At 53.7% G+C, this 14,068-nt stretch overlaps 1 long non-coding RNA gene across 5 annotated transcripts in view; it reads right to left on the bottom strand.

Annotated features, from left to right (window-relative positions):
- LOC119864450 overlaps window positions 1-14,068 on the bottom strand; it is an 87,448-nt gene that overhangs the window by 46,392 nt on the left and 26,988 nt on the right. For 4 of the 5 annotated variants that reach the window (XR_005386843.1, XR_005386845.1, XR_005386842.1 and 1 more), the window contains 2 exons: window positions 8,498-8,574; window positions 554-630 (listed from right to left, as the gene is read on the bottom strand). This is a non-coding gene — a long non-coding RNA (uncharacterized LOC119864450). Of the gene's footprint in view, window positions 1-553; window positions 631-8,497; window positions 8,575-10,851; window positions 10,988-14,068 lie in introns of those variants that run through there. The other variant, XR_005386846.1, reaches the window with a different exon arrangement.

The raw sequence follows: 14,068 nt of genomic DNA on the forward strand, positions 1-14,068 counted from the left end.
GGGGAGTATGAAAAAAATAGTGAAAGGGAACAGAGGAGAAAGAAGAAAAAAATGAGTGGGAGATGGCAGAAAAGGAGACAGAACAGGAGAGACTCCTAACCCTGGGAAATGAACAAGGGGTGGAAGAAAGGGAGGAACGCGGGGGGCGGGGTTGACTGGGTGACGGGCACAGAGGGGGGCACTTGATGCGATGAACACTGGGGGAGTTACACTCGATGTTGGCAAAATGACCTCCAATAAGAAAGAAACCTATAAACAAACACACAAACCTCCCAAGACACAAAAGTCCAGGGCCAGATGGCTTCCCAGGGGAATTCTATCCAGCGCTTCAAGAAGAAAGACTACCTATGCTACTAAAGCTGCTCCGAAAGATAGAAAGAGATGGAATACTTCCAAGCTCGTTCTTGGAGGCCAGCATCACCTTAACTCCAAAACCCAAGACCCCAAAAGGGGACAATGCTGGACCGATGTCCCTGATTAAGGCGGACGCACACCTTCTCCACAAGATATGAGCCAACAGGATCCGACGGGACATGATTAAGAAGTTACTCACCACGACCCAGTGGGGTTAATCGCCAGGGTGCAAGGCTGCTTCAGCACTCGGAGAACACTCGATGGGCTTCATCAGATCTGCAAGAGAGAAAACAAGAACCAGATGATCCTCTCAAGAGACGCAGAGGAAGCATTTGACAAAATACGGCATCCATGGCAGATCCAAACCCTTCAGAGTACAGGGATAGAGGGAACGTCCCTCAGCATCTTCAAATCCATCTACGAAAAGCCCGTGGCAAATTATCATCCACAATGTGGAAACACTGGGAGCCTTTCTTCGAACATCAGGAACGAGAGACAGGGATGTCCACCCTCACCACGTCTTCTCAACATACTACTAGACATCTCGGCCTCAGCAATCAAGCGACAGAAAAAATAAAAGGCATTCACATTGGCAAAGAAGTAGTCAAACTTGCCCTCTTCACCGATGGCATGCATGGTACTGTACCCGGAAAACCCAAAAGACTCCACCCCAAGATCGTAGAACTCATACAGCAAATTCGGCAGCGTGGCAGGATCCTAAATCTATGCCAAGAAATCAGTCACCTCTCTATACGCCAACGATGACTCTGAAGAAAGAGAAATTAAGGAGTCGGTTCCAGTGACAACTGCACCCAAAAGCATGAGATACCCAGGAATACACCTAACCAAAGAGGTAAAGGATCTCTACCCGAAAAACCACGGAACACATCTGAAAGAAATTGAGGAGGACACTAAGAGATGGAAAACTATCCCATGCTCCTGGATTGGAAGAATTCATATATTGGGAAAATGTCAACGTGACTGACCCAGGGCAATTTACACATTGATTGCAATCCCTATCATCAAAAATACCAAAGGCTCCCTTCAGAGAGTTGCCACAAATCATCTGAAGATTAGTGTGGAATCAGACAAGACCCCGAATGCCCAGGGCAATATTAGAAAAGAAAACCACAGCTGGCGGCATCACAACGCCGGACTTCAGGTTGTGCTACAAAGCTGTGCTCATCAAGACAGTGTGCTACTAGCAGAAAAACAGACACACGGATCAATGGGACAGAAGAGAGAAATCCAGAAGTGGACCCTCAACTCTACGGTCAGGACCATATATTCGACCAAGCAGGAGAGACCATCCACTGGAAAAAAGACAGCCTCCTCACTAAAGGCTGCTGGGAACGTTGGACAGCCACATGCAAAAGAATGAAACTGGACCATTCTCTCACACCATACACAGAGATAAAACTCAAAATGGATGAAAGATGTAAATGTGAGATGAGATTCCATCAAAACCCTAGGGGAGAACACAGGCAACGTCCTTCCCGAACTTGGCCACAGTAACTTCTTGCAAGATACACCCGTGAAGGCCAGAAAACAAAAGCAAAGATGAACTATTGGGACTTCATCGGGATGAGAAGCTTCCGCACAGCCAAAGAGACACTCAACAAAACCAACAGACAACCTCCAGAATGGGAGAAGCTACGTGCAAATGACCCGTCAGATAAAGGGCCAGCATCCACGATCTCTAAAGAACCCATTCAACTCAACAGCAGAGAAACCAACCATCCAATCCGGAAATGGGCAAAAGACACGAACCGAAATGGCACAGAGCAAGACGTCGACGTGGCCGACAAGCCCATGAGAAAATGCGCCGCATCACTGTTATTTCCATCAGGGAAACACACGTCAAAAGCACAACGAAATCCCACCTTACACCGGTGAGAATGGGGAACATTGGCCAGACAGGAAACCACAAATACTGGACAGGATGTGCAGAAAGGGGAACGATTTCAAAATTCAACAATTTCAGAGGTAGCCATATTCACCTGAAAGGGACCAAGGGGGAGGGGGGCATGCTGCCGGCCAGGCTGGGGAGCTTAGGGAGGGACCTGAGAGCGGGGAGGGGGTGGGGGGAGGAGGAACAGCCAAGGGCCTTGGGGGGCCTGGGGGGGCCCAGCAGCCCAGGCCCTCAAGCCACCGCCCCAAGGCCCTGCCCTGACATCGCAAGGTGCCTGCATCCTAACCCCTCTGAGCAGCCGCGGATGGGTTCGGCGGCACCTCCCCGAGCCCCGGTGGAGGGGCCCCACACCCTCCCTGAGCCGCTCCTGTGAGACCTGACCTGACACGTAGGAGGCCCCGCCGCCGCCCCCCTCCGAGAACAGGTGCCACCACTCCTCCCCCGCGCAGCCCTCTGCCCGGCACCCTGGCGGCCCAAAGGGTGTCCGCCGGGCTCGCCACGGGGGCGCCTCCATGCGGCCCCCAAGACTCACTGTCCCCCTCCGGTCCCTCCCAGGCACCCGCCGCGCCACCAGCCAGGGCCAGATGCCTCTCGCACAGCCACCCCGGGGCCCGTCACGCCTCCCGGGGCCCACGCTGACCTGCGCGCCGGGGGCCGAGGCCTGCAGAGCCGCTGCCGCGAGCCCGGAGCGCGGGGAACCGCGGGGAACCGCGGGGAACCGCGGGCCTGGACTGGGGGCGCGGCCGCGCAACCTCCTGCCGTGCCCAGGTCGCCGCATCTGCGCACAGCTCCTCCTGCGGCCACGCCCCGGCCCCCTTCAGGTCACGCTCCGGGCTCAGGCGCCTGGGCAAGCTCCCGCCCCGCCCCCGCCACGCCCCCCGCAGACCTGCCACACAGAGGCCCGCCCTCCGCGGAGCCTACAGGGGACCCGAGACCGCCTCTGCCTCCCCCCGCTAGTCTAGTCGGGGCGCCGGGGCCGAGGCCTTGCGCCCCGGCTCAGTCCCGAGGGACACCTGCTCACGGAGGCACGGAGCCTCTCTCTGGCTCTGTGTCTCCATCCCTGTCCCTCCGTCCCGGTCTCTGTCTCTCCCTCACTGTCTCCCTCGCTCTCCCTCCCGGTCTGGCCCTGTCTCCCTCCCAGTCTCTCTGCCTCTGCCCCCACCCCCATCTCTCTCTCTCTCCCTCGCCCTCCCAGTCTCTGTGTCCCTCCCAGTCTTTCTTCTCTTACTGCCTATCATGGCCTGTCCCTCGCTGTCTCTCTCTCCCTCTCTCTGTGCCTACCTTCTTGTCTCTCGGACTCTCACTTGTCTCCCTCCCTGTCTCATTCTCTCCATCCTGTCTCTGTCTCGCTGTCTCCTCCCTCCCTGTCTCTGACTCTCCCCTCCTGTCTCTCGGTCTCCCTCCCTGCACCTTGGTCTCTCCCCTCTGTCTCATCTCTCCCTCTCTGTCTCTTGGTCTGTCTGTCCCTCCCTGTCTCTGGATCCTTCCTTCCCTGTCCTGTGTCTCTCCCCCATCTCGATCTCTCACCCCCGTCGTCTCAGTCACTCCTCCCTGTCTCCATCTCTCTCTCCCTCCCTGTCTCTCGGTCTCCCCCTCGCTTTCTCTCCGTCTCCCTGCCCACCTCTATCTATCTCTCCCTCCCTGTCTCTGTCCATCCCTCCACTTCTGTCTCTCCTTCCCTGCCTCGGTCTCTCCATCCCTGTCTCTCGCCACCCGTCTCCATCTGTCCCTCCCTGTCTGTGTGTCTCCATCCCTGTCTCTCTCTCATCCTGTCTCTCGGCCTCTCCCTCACTGTATCTCGGTCTCCCTCCATGGCTCTGGCTCTCACTCCCTGTCTCTCTGTCTCCCCCCTGCCTGTCTCTCGGTCTCTCCCTCCCTGTCTCTGGGTCTGTCCCTCCCTGTCTCTCGGTCTCCCTCCCTCTCTGTCTCTCCCACGGTGTCTAGATCTCACCCTCCTTCTCTCTGTGTCTCGGTCTCTCCCTCCCAGGCTCTCGGTGTCTCCCTACCTGTTTCCCTGCCTCTCCCTGCCTGTCTTTCTGTATCTCCCTCGCTGTCTCTGTCTCTCCATCCCTGTCTCTCTGACTCTCCTTCCCTGTGTCTGTGTCTGTCTCTCCCCGCTGCCCCATCTCAGTCTGTCCCCGCCCTGCCCCCCACCCCGTCTCCTCTCCCGCCCTCTCTCTGACTCTCGCTCCCTGTCTCGCCGACTCTCCCTTCCTGTGTCTCTGTCTCTCTTTGCGTCTCTGTCTCTCTGCCAGTCTCTGTGTGTCTCCCTTCGTGTCTCCCAGTCTCTCACTCCGTCTCGTTCTCTCCATCCTGTCTCTGTGTTCCCCTCTCTGTGTCTCAGTCTCCCTCCCTTTCTCTCTGACTCTTCCTCCCTGTCTCTCAGTGTATCCCTCCCGGGCTCTCGGTGTCTCTCTGTCTCTGTCTCTCCCTCCCTGTCTCTCTGACTCTCCTTCCATGTCTGGCTCTCTCCCTCCCTTCCTCATTCTTCCTCCTTGTCTCGGTCTCTCCCTCACCATCTCGCTGTCTCTCCCTCCCCATCCCTATCTCTCCCTCCCTGTCTGTGTCCCCCTCCCTGTGTCTGTCCATCCCTCCAGTTCTGTCTCTCCTTCCCTCTCCACGTTAATGAAACAAAGGATGAGAACCGTAGGATTCTCTCAATAGATGCAGAAAAAGCATTTGACCAAATAGACCATCCTTTCATGATGGAAACCTTCTGCTGGGTACGCATACTGGGAAAAAAACCTCAATTATCATAAAACCCATGTACAAACGACCCAGAGAGGGAACGTGCTCTTCATTGGGAAAAACCTGGAGCTTTTCCCTTAAGGTCAGGAACACGACAGGGTGTCCACCCTCAACACTCTCGTTCGGCAGAATAGTAGTGGTCCTCGCTTTCCCAGCGACATTCCGAAACAGAAAAAAAAAGGCATCCGGATCGGCAAAGAAGTCAAACTCTCACTCTTCACAGAGGACATGACACTCTATGTGGGAAACCTCACACAATCACTAGACTAGATCGTACGTAAGGGATCTATCCAACAAGACGACCTAACTAACGATCGTGGGTATCTATGCCCTGAATGTGGGAGTTGCCACGGATATCAATCAATCGCTAAGCAAAGTTAAGACATACTTAGATAATAATACCCTTTTACTTGGAGACTCGAATACGGCGCTTTCTGCAATTGACAGGTCTTCCAGGCACAGCATCTCCAAAGAAACAAGAGCACTAAAGGATACAGTGGACCAGGTGGATCTCACAGATATTTACAGAACTTTACATGCAAATGCAACTGAATTCACATTCTTCTCAATTGCACGTGGAACTGTGTCCAGAAGAGACCACATACTGGGTCACAAATCAGGTCATAATCGATACCAAAACTTTGGGATCGTCCCCTGCATATTTTCAGCCCATAATGCTCTGAAACTAGAGCTCAACCACAAGAAGTTTGCAAGGATTTCAAACACGTGCAGGTTAAGGACCATCCTGCTAAAAGGTGAAAGGGTCAACCAGGACATCAGAGAAGAATTAAGAAAATTCACGGAAACCAATGAGAACGAAGATACAACCAACCGTTCAGAATCTCTGGGATACAGCAAAAGCGGTCCCAAATAGGGGAAAGACATCGCAATACAAGCATCAATCCAAACACTGGAAAGAACTCAAATACGAAAACTAACCTGGCACCTAAAGGAGCTGGAGAAGGACCAGCAAATGAAACCTTCACCCAGCAGACGACGACGGTTAATAAAAATTCGAGCAGAACTCAATGAAATAGAGAGCAGAAGAACTGAGGAAACACATCCACAAAACCAGGTGGTGGACCTCTGAAAGAACCAATAAGAGAGAGAAAAACCATGAAGCCAGCCTTATTAAAAGAAGAGAGAAAAGACTCCAATTAACAAAAACACGAATGAGAAAGGAGAGATCACCACCACCACGTAGGAAATACAAGCGATCTGAAAAACTCATCCTGAGCAGCTATACGCCAATAAATTGGGCAATCGAGAAGAAACGAACGCATTTCCGGAAAACCACAAACTACCAAAAACGGAACAGGAAGACACAGAAAACCCCAACAGGTCAATATCCAGGGAGGAAATTAAAGCAGTCATCATCAAAGACCTCCCAGGACACAAAAGTCTAGGGCCGGGTGGCTTCCTGAAACACTGTGGAACACGTCGGAAAGAAACTGAGGAAGACACAAAGAGATGGAAAAGGGTTCCACGCTCCTGGGTTGGAAGAATTGATATTGGGGAAAATGTCAACGTGACCCAGGGCAATATACACAACTAATGCAATCCCTGTCAGAAATAGCACGGACTCTCTTCAGAGAGCTGGAGCAAGTCCTCTGAAGGCTGGTGTGGAATGCGAAAAGACCCCGAACGGCCACGGGAAGAGTCGCCAAGAAAACCACTGCGGGGGCAGCACAATGCCGGATTTCACGTTGTGCCACGAAGCTGTGACGGGCAAGACAGTGGGATACTGGCACAAAAACAGACACGCCGATCAACTGGAACAGAAGAGAGCATCCAGAGGTGGACCCTCAACTCTATGGGCAACTAATATTCAGCCAGGCAGGAAAGACCATGCACGGGGAAAAAGAAAAGACAGTCTCTTCAATAAATGCTGCTGGGAACACTGGACAGCCACACGCAGAAGAATGAAACTGGACCATTCCTCTCACACCATACACAAGGATAAACTCAAAATGGATGAAGGATCTCAATTTTGCAAGACAAGAGTCCATCAAAATCCTAGGGCAGGACAAAGGCAACAACACCCTTCTTGAACTGGGCCACAGCAACTTCGTAGAAATGACATCAGCCACGAAGGCCAGAGAAACAAGAGCGAAGAAAAGGATTGCTGGGACTTCACCAAGATGAGCAGGTTCCACACAGCAAAAGAAACACCCGACAAAACTCAAAGCCAACCCACAGAGTGGGAGAAGACATGTGCAAATGACCCTGTCAGGTAAAGGGCCAGTATCCAAGATCTCTGAAGAACTTCTGCAACTCCACAGCAAAGAGACCAACGATCCAATCCGGAAGACGGGCAAGAGACATGAATGGAAATGTCACAGAGGAAGACTAGGCATGGCCGACAAGCACGTGAGACAATGCTCCGCATCACTGGCCGTCAGGGAGATATGGGTCAAAAGCACCACGAGATCCCACCTGACACACCAGCGACTGCGGTGAACGTTAACAAGATAGGAAACAGCGAAGGTCGGCGAGGATGTGGCGAAAAGGGAACCCTCTTGCACTGCTGGTGGGAATGTGACCTGATGCAGCCACGCCTGGAAAACCGTGTGCAGGTGCCTCAGAGAGGTAACAACGGATCTGCCCTGCGATCCAGCATGGGGGTGCACTGGTGGAGATGTACCCCAAAGATACAGATGCGGGGAAACACCGGGACACGTGCACCCTGAGGTTTCGAGTTGCAATGCCCACGATAGCCACACTGCGGAAGGAGCCTCGGTGCCCATCGAAAGATGAATGGATAAGGAGGGCGAGTGGTCTCTGTACACGATGGAAGATTACTCAGCCATCAGAAACGACAAACACCCACCATTTGCTTCGATGTGGATGGAACCAGAGGGTATTATGGCTGAGTCAAAGAAAAAGAAGGCAGTCGGCGAAGGACAAACATTCTATGGTCTCGTTCTTTTGGGGAGTATGAAAAAAATAGTGAAAGGGAACAGAGGAGAAAGAAGAAAAAAATGAGTGGGAGATGGCAGAAAAGGAGACAGAACAGGAGAGACTCCTAACCCTGGGAAATGAACAAGGGGTGGAAGAAAGGGAGGAACGCGGGGGGCGGGGTTGACTGGGTGACGGGCACAGAGGGGGGCACTTGATGCGATGAACACTGGGGGAGTTACACTCGATGTTGGCAAAATGACCTCCAATAAGAAAGAAACCTATAAACAAACACACAAACCTCCCAAGACACAAAAGTCCAGGGCCAGATGGCTTCCCAGGGGAATTCTATCCAGCGCTTCAAGAAGAAAGACTACCTATGCTACTAAAGCTGCTCCGAAAGATAGAAAGAGATGGAATACTTCCAAGCTCGTTCTTGGAGGCCAGCATCACCTTAACTCCAAAACCCAAGACCCCAAAAGGGGACAATGCTGGACCGATGTCCCTGATTAAGGCGGACGCACACCTTCTCCACAAGATATGAGCCAACAGGATCCGACGGGACATGATTAAGAAGTTACTCACCACGACCCAGTGGGGTTAATCGCCAGGGTGCAAGGCTGCTTCAGCACTCGGAGAACACTCGATGGGCTTCATCAGATCTGCAAGAGAGAAAACAAGAACCAGATGATCCTCTCAAGAGACGCAGAGGAAGCATTTGACAAAATACGGCATCCATGGCAGATCCAAACCCTTCAGAGTACAGGGATAGAGGGAACGTCCCTCAGCATCTTCAAATCCATCTACGAAAAGCCCGTGGCAAATTATCATCCACAATGTGGAAACACTGGGAGCCTTTCTTCGAACATCAGGAACGAGAGACAGGGATGTCCACCCTCACCACGTCTTCTCAACATACTACTAGACATCTCGGCCTCAGCAATCAAGCGACAGAAAAAATAAAAGGCATTCACATTGGCAAAGAAGTAGTCAAACTTGCCCTCTTCACCGATGGCATGCATGGTACTGTACCCGGAAAACCCAAAAGACTCCACCCCAAGATCGTAGAACTCATACAGCAAATTCGGCAGCGTGGCAGGATCCTAAATCTATGCCAAGAAATCAGTCACCTCTCTATACGCCAACGATGACTCTGAAGAAAGAGAAATTAAGGAGTCGGTTCCAGTGACAACTGCACCCAAAAGCATGAGATACCCAGGAATACACCTAACCAAAGAGGTAAAGGATCTCTACCCGAAAAACCACGGAACACATCTGAAAGAAATTGAGGAGGACACTAAGAGATGGAAAACTATCCCATGCTCCTGGATTGGAAGAATTCATATATTGGGAAAATGTCAACGTGACTGACCCAGGGCAATTTACACATTGATTGCAATCCCTATCATCAAAAATACCAAAGGCTCCCTTCAGAGAGTCGCCACAAATCATCTGAAGATTAGTGTGGAATCAGACAAGACCCCGAATGCCCAGGGCAATATTAGAAAAGAAAACCACAGCTGGCGGCATCACAACGCCGGACTTCAGGTTGTGCTACAAGGCTGTGCTCATCAAGACAGTGTGCTACTAGCAGAAAAACAGACACACGGATCAATGGGACAGAAGAGAGAAATCCAGAAGTGGACCCTCAACTCTACGGTCAGGACCATATATTCGACCAAGCAGGAGAGACCATCCACTGGAAAAAAGACAGCCTCCTCACTAAAGGCTGCTGGGAACGTTGGACAGCCACATGCAAAAGAATGAAACTGGACCATTCTCTCACACCATACACAGAGATAAAACTCAAAATGGATGAAAGATGTAAATGTGAGATGAGATTCCATCAAAACCCTAGGGGAGAACACAGGCAACGTCCTTCCCGAACTTGGCCACAGTAACTTCTTGCAAGATACACCCGTGAAGGCCAGAAAACAAAAGCAAAGATGAACTATTGGGACTTCATCGGGATGAGAAGCTTCCGCACAGCCAAAGAGACACTCAACAAAACCAACAGACAACCTCCAGAATGGGAGAAGCTACGTGCAAATGACCCGTCAGATAAAGGGCCAGCATCCACGATCTCTAAAGAACCCATTCAACTCAACAGCAGAGAAACCAACCATCCAATCCGGAAATGGGCAAAAGACACGAACCGAAATGGCACAGAGCAAGACGTCGACGTGGCCGACAAGCCCATGAGAAAATGCGCCGCATCACTGTTATTTCCATCAGGGAAACACACGTCAAAAGCACAACGAAATCCCACCTTACACCGGTGAGAATGGGGAACATTGGCCAGACAGGAAACCACAAATACTGGACAGGATGTGCAGAAAGGGGAACGATTTCAAAATTCAACAATTTCAGAGGTAGCCATATTCACCTGAAAGGGACCAAGGGGGAGGGGGGCATGCTGCCGGCCAGGCTGGGGAGCTTAGGGAGGGACCTGAGAGCGGGGAGGGGGTGGGGGGAGGAGGAACAGCCAAGGGCCTTGGGGGGCCTGGGGGGGCCCAGCAGCCCAGGCCCTCAAGCCACCGCCCCAAGGCCCTGCCCTGACATCGCAAGGTGCCTGCATCCTAACCCCTCTGAGCAGCCGCGGATGGGTTCGGCGGCACCTCCCCGAGCCCCGGTGGAGGGGCCCCACACCCTCCCTGAGCCGCTCCTGTGAGACCTGACCTGACACGTAGGAGGCCCCGCCGCCGCCCCCCCTCCGAGAACAGGTGCCACCACTCCTCCCCCGCGCAGCCCTCTGCCCGGCACCCTGGCGGCCCAAAGGGTGTCCGCCGGGCTCGCCACGGGGGCGCCTCCATGCGGCCCCCAAGACTCACTGTCCCCCTCCGGTCCCTCCCAGGCACCCGCCGCGCCACCAGCCAGGGCCAGATGCCTCTCGCACAGCCACCCCGGGGCCCGTCACGCCTCCCGGGGCCCACGCTGACCTGCGCGCCGGGGGCCGAGGCCTGCAGAGCCGCTGCCGCGAGCCCGGAGCGCGGGGAACCGCGGGGAACCGCGGGGAACCGCGGGCCTGGACTGGGGGCGCGGCCGCGCAACCTCCTGCCGTGCCCAGGTCGCCGCATCTGCGCACAGCTCCTCCTGCGGCCACGCCCCGGCCCCCTTCAGGTCACGCTCGGGCTCAGGCGCCTGGGCAAGCTCCCGCCCCGCCCCCGCCACGCCCCCCGCAGACCTGCCACACAGAGGCCCGCCCTCCGCGGAGCCTACAGGGGACCCGAGACCGCCTCTGCCTCCCCCCGCTAGTCTAGTCGGGGCGCCGGGGCCGAGGCCTTGCGCCCCGGCTCAGTCCCGAGGGACACCTGCTCACGGAGGCACGGAGCCTCTCTCTGGCTCTGTGTCTCCATCCCTGTCCCTCCGTCCCGGTCTCTGTCTCTCCCTCACTGTCTCCCTCGCTCTCCCTCCCGGTCTGGCCCTGTCTCCCTCCCAGTCTCTCTGCCTCTGCCCCCACCCCCATCTCTCTCTCTCTCCCTCGCCCTCCCAGTCTCTGTGTCCCTCCCAGTCTTTCTTCTCTTACTGCCTATCATGGCCTGTCCCTCGCTGTCTCTCTCTCCCTCTCTCTGTGCCTACCTTCTTGTCTCTCGGACTCTCACTTGTCTCCCTCCCTGTCTCATTCTCTCCATCCTGTCTCTGTCTCGCTGTCTCCTCCCTCCCTGTCTCTGACTCTCCCCTCCTGTCTCTCGGTCTCCCTCCCTGCACCTTGGTCTCTCCCCTCTGTCTCATCTCTCCCTCTCTGTCTCTTGGTCTGTCTGTCCCTCCCTGTCTCTGGATCCTTCCTTCCCTGTCCTGTGTCTCTCCCCCATCTCGATCTCTCACCCCCGTCGTCTCAGTCACTCCTCCCTGTCTCCATCTCTCTCTCCCTGCCCTGTCTCTCGGTCTCCCCCTCGCTTTCTCTCCGTCTCCCTGCCCACCTCTATCTATCTCTCCCTCCCTGTCTCTGTCCATCCCTCCACTTCTGTCTCTCCTTCCCTGCCTCGGTCTCTCCATCCCTGTCTCTCGCCACCCGTCTCCATCTGTCCCTCCCTGTCTGTGTGTCTCCATCCCTGTCTCTCTCTCATCCTGTCTCTCGGCCTCTCCCTCACTGTATCTCGGTCTCCCTCCATGGCTCTGGCTCTCACTCCCTGTCTCTCTGTCTCCCCCTGCCTGTCTCTCGGTCTGTCCCTCCCGGTCTCTCGGTCTCTCCCTCCCTGTCTCTGGGTCTGTCCCTCCCTGTCTCTCGGTCTCCCTCCCTCTCTGTCTCTCCCACGGTGTCTAGATCTCACCCTCCTTCTCTCTGTGTCTCGGTCTCTCCCTCCCAGGCTCTCGGTGTCTCCCTACCTGTTTCCCTGCCTCTCCCTGCCTGTCTTTCTGTATCTCCCTCGCTGTCTCTGTCTCTCCATCCCTGTCTCTCTGACTCTCCTTCCCTGTGTCTGTGTCTGTCTCTCCCCGCTGCCCCATCTCAGTCTGTCCCCGCCCTGCCCCCCACCCCGTCTCCTCTCCCGCCCTCTCTCTGACTCTCGCTCCCTGTCTCGCCGACTCTCCCTTCCTGTGTCTCTGTCTCTCTTTGCGTCTCTGTCTCTCTGCCAGTCTCTGTGTGTCTCCCTTCGTGTCTCCCAGTCTCTCACTCCGTCTCGTTCTCTCCATCCTGTCTCTGTGTTCCCCTCTCTGTGTCTCAGTCTCCCTCCCTTTCTCTCTGACTCTTCCTCCCTGTCTCTCAGTGTATCCCTCCCGGGCTCTCGGTGTCTCTCTGTCTCTGTCTCTCCCTCCCTGTCTCTCTGACTCTCCTTCCATGTCTGGCTCTCTCCCTCCCTTCCTCATTCTTCCTCCTTGTCTCGGTCTCTCCCTCACCATCTCGCTGTCTCTCCCTCCCCATCCCTATCTCTCCCTCCCTGTCTGTGTCCCCCTCCGTGTGTCTGTCCATCCCTCCAGTTCTGTCTCTCCTTCCCTCTCCACGTTAATGAAACAAAGGATGAGAACCGTAGGATTCTCTCAATAGATGCAGAAAAAGCATTTGACCAAATAGACCATCCTTTCATGATGGAAACCTTCTGCTGGGTACGCATACTGGGAAAAAAACCTCAATTATCATAAAACCCAGGTACAAACGACCCAGAGAGGGAACGTGCTCTTCATTGGGAAAAACCTGGAGCTTTTCCCTTAAGGTCAGGAACACGACAGGGTGTCCACCCTCAACACTCTCGTTCGGCAGAATAGTAGTGGTCCTCGCTTTCCCAGCGACATTCCGAAACAGAAAAAAAAGGCGTCCGGAGCGGCAAAGAAGTCACACTCTCACTCTTCACAGAGGACATGACACTCTATGTGGGAAACCTCACACAATCACTAGACTAGATCGTACGTAAGGGATCTATCCAACAAGACGACCTAACTAACGATCGTGGGTATCTATGCCCTGAATGTGGGAGTTGCCACGGATATCAATCAATCGCTAAGCAAAGTTAAGACATACTTAGATAATAATACCCTTTTACTTGGAGACTCGAATACGGCGCTTTCTGCAATTGACAGGTCTTCTAGGCACAGCATCTCCAAAGAAACAAGAGCACTAAAGGATACAGTGGACCAGGTGGATCTCACAGATATTTACAGAACTTTACATCCAAATGCAACTGAATTCACATTCTTCTCAATTGCACGTGGAACTTTGTCCAGAAGAGACCACATACTGGGTCACAAATCAGGTCATAATCGATACCAAAACTTTGGGATCGTCCCCTGCATATTTTCAGCCCATAATGCTCTGAACCTAGAGCTCAACCACAAGAAGTTTGCAAGGATTTCAAACACGTGCAGGTTAAGGACCATCCTGCTAAAAGGTGAAAGGGTCAACCAGGACATCAGAGAAGAATTAAGAAAATTCACGGAAACCAATGAGAACGAAGATACAACCAACCGTTCAGAATCTCTGGGATACAGCAAAAGCGGTCCCAAATAGGGGAAAGACATCGCAATACAAGCATCAATCCAAACACTGGAAAGAACTCAAATACGAAAACTAACCTGGCACCTAAAGGAGCTGGAGAAGGACCAGCAAATGAAACCTTCACCCAGCAGAAGACGACGGTTAATAAAAATTCGAGCAGAACTCAATGAAATAGAGAGCAGAAGAACTGAGGAAACACATCCACAAAACCAGGTGGTGGACCTCTG

Source organism: Canis lupus, unplaced genomic scaffold (assembly GCF_011100685.1).
Source record: "Canis lupus familiaris isolate Mischka breed German Shepherd unplaced genomic scaffold, alternate assembly UU_Cfam_GSD_1.0 chrUn_S1596H1786, whole genome shotgun sequence".
NCBI classification, from domain to species: domain Eukaryota; kingdom Metazoa; phylum Chordata; class Mammalia; order Carnivora; family Canidae; genus Canis; species Canis lupus.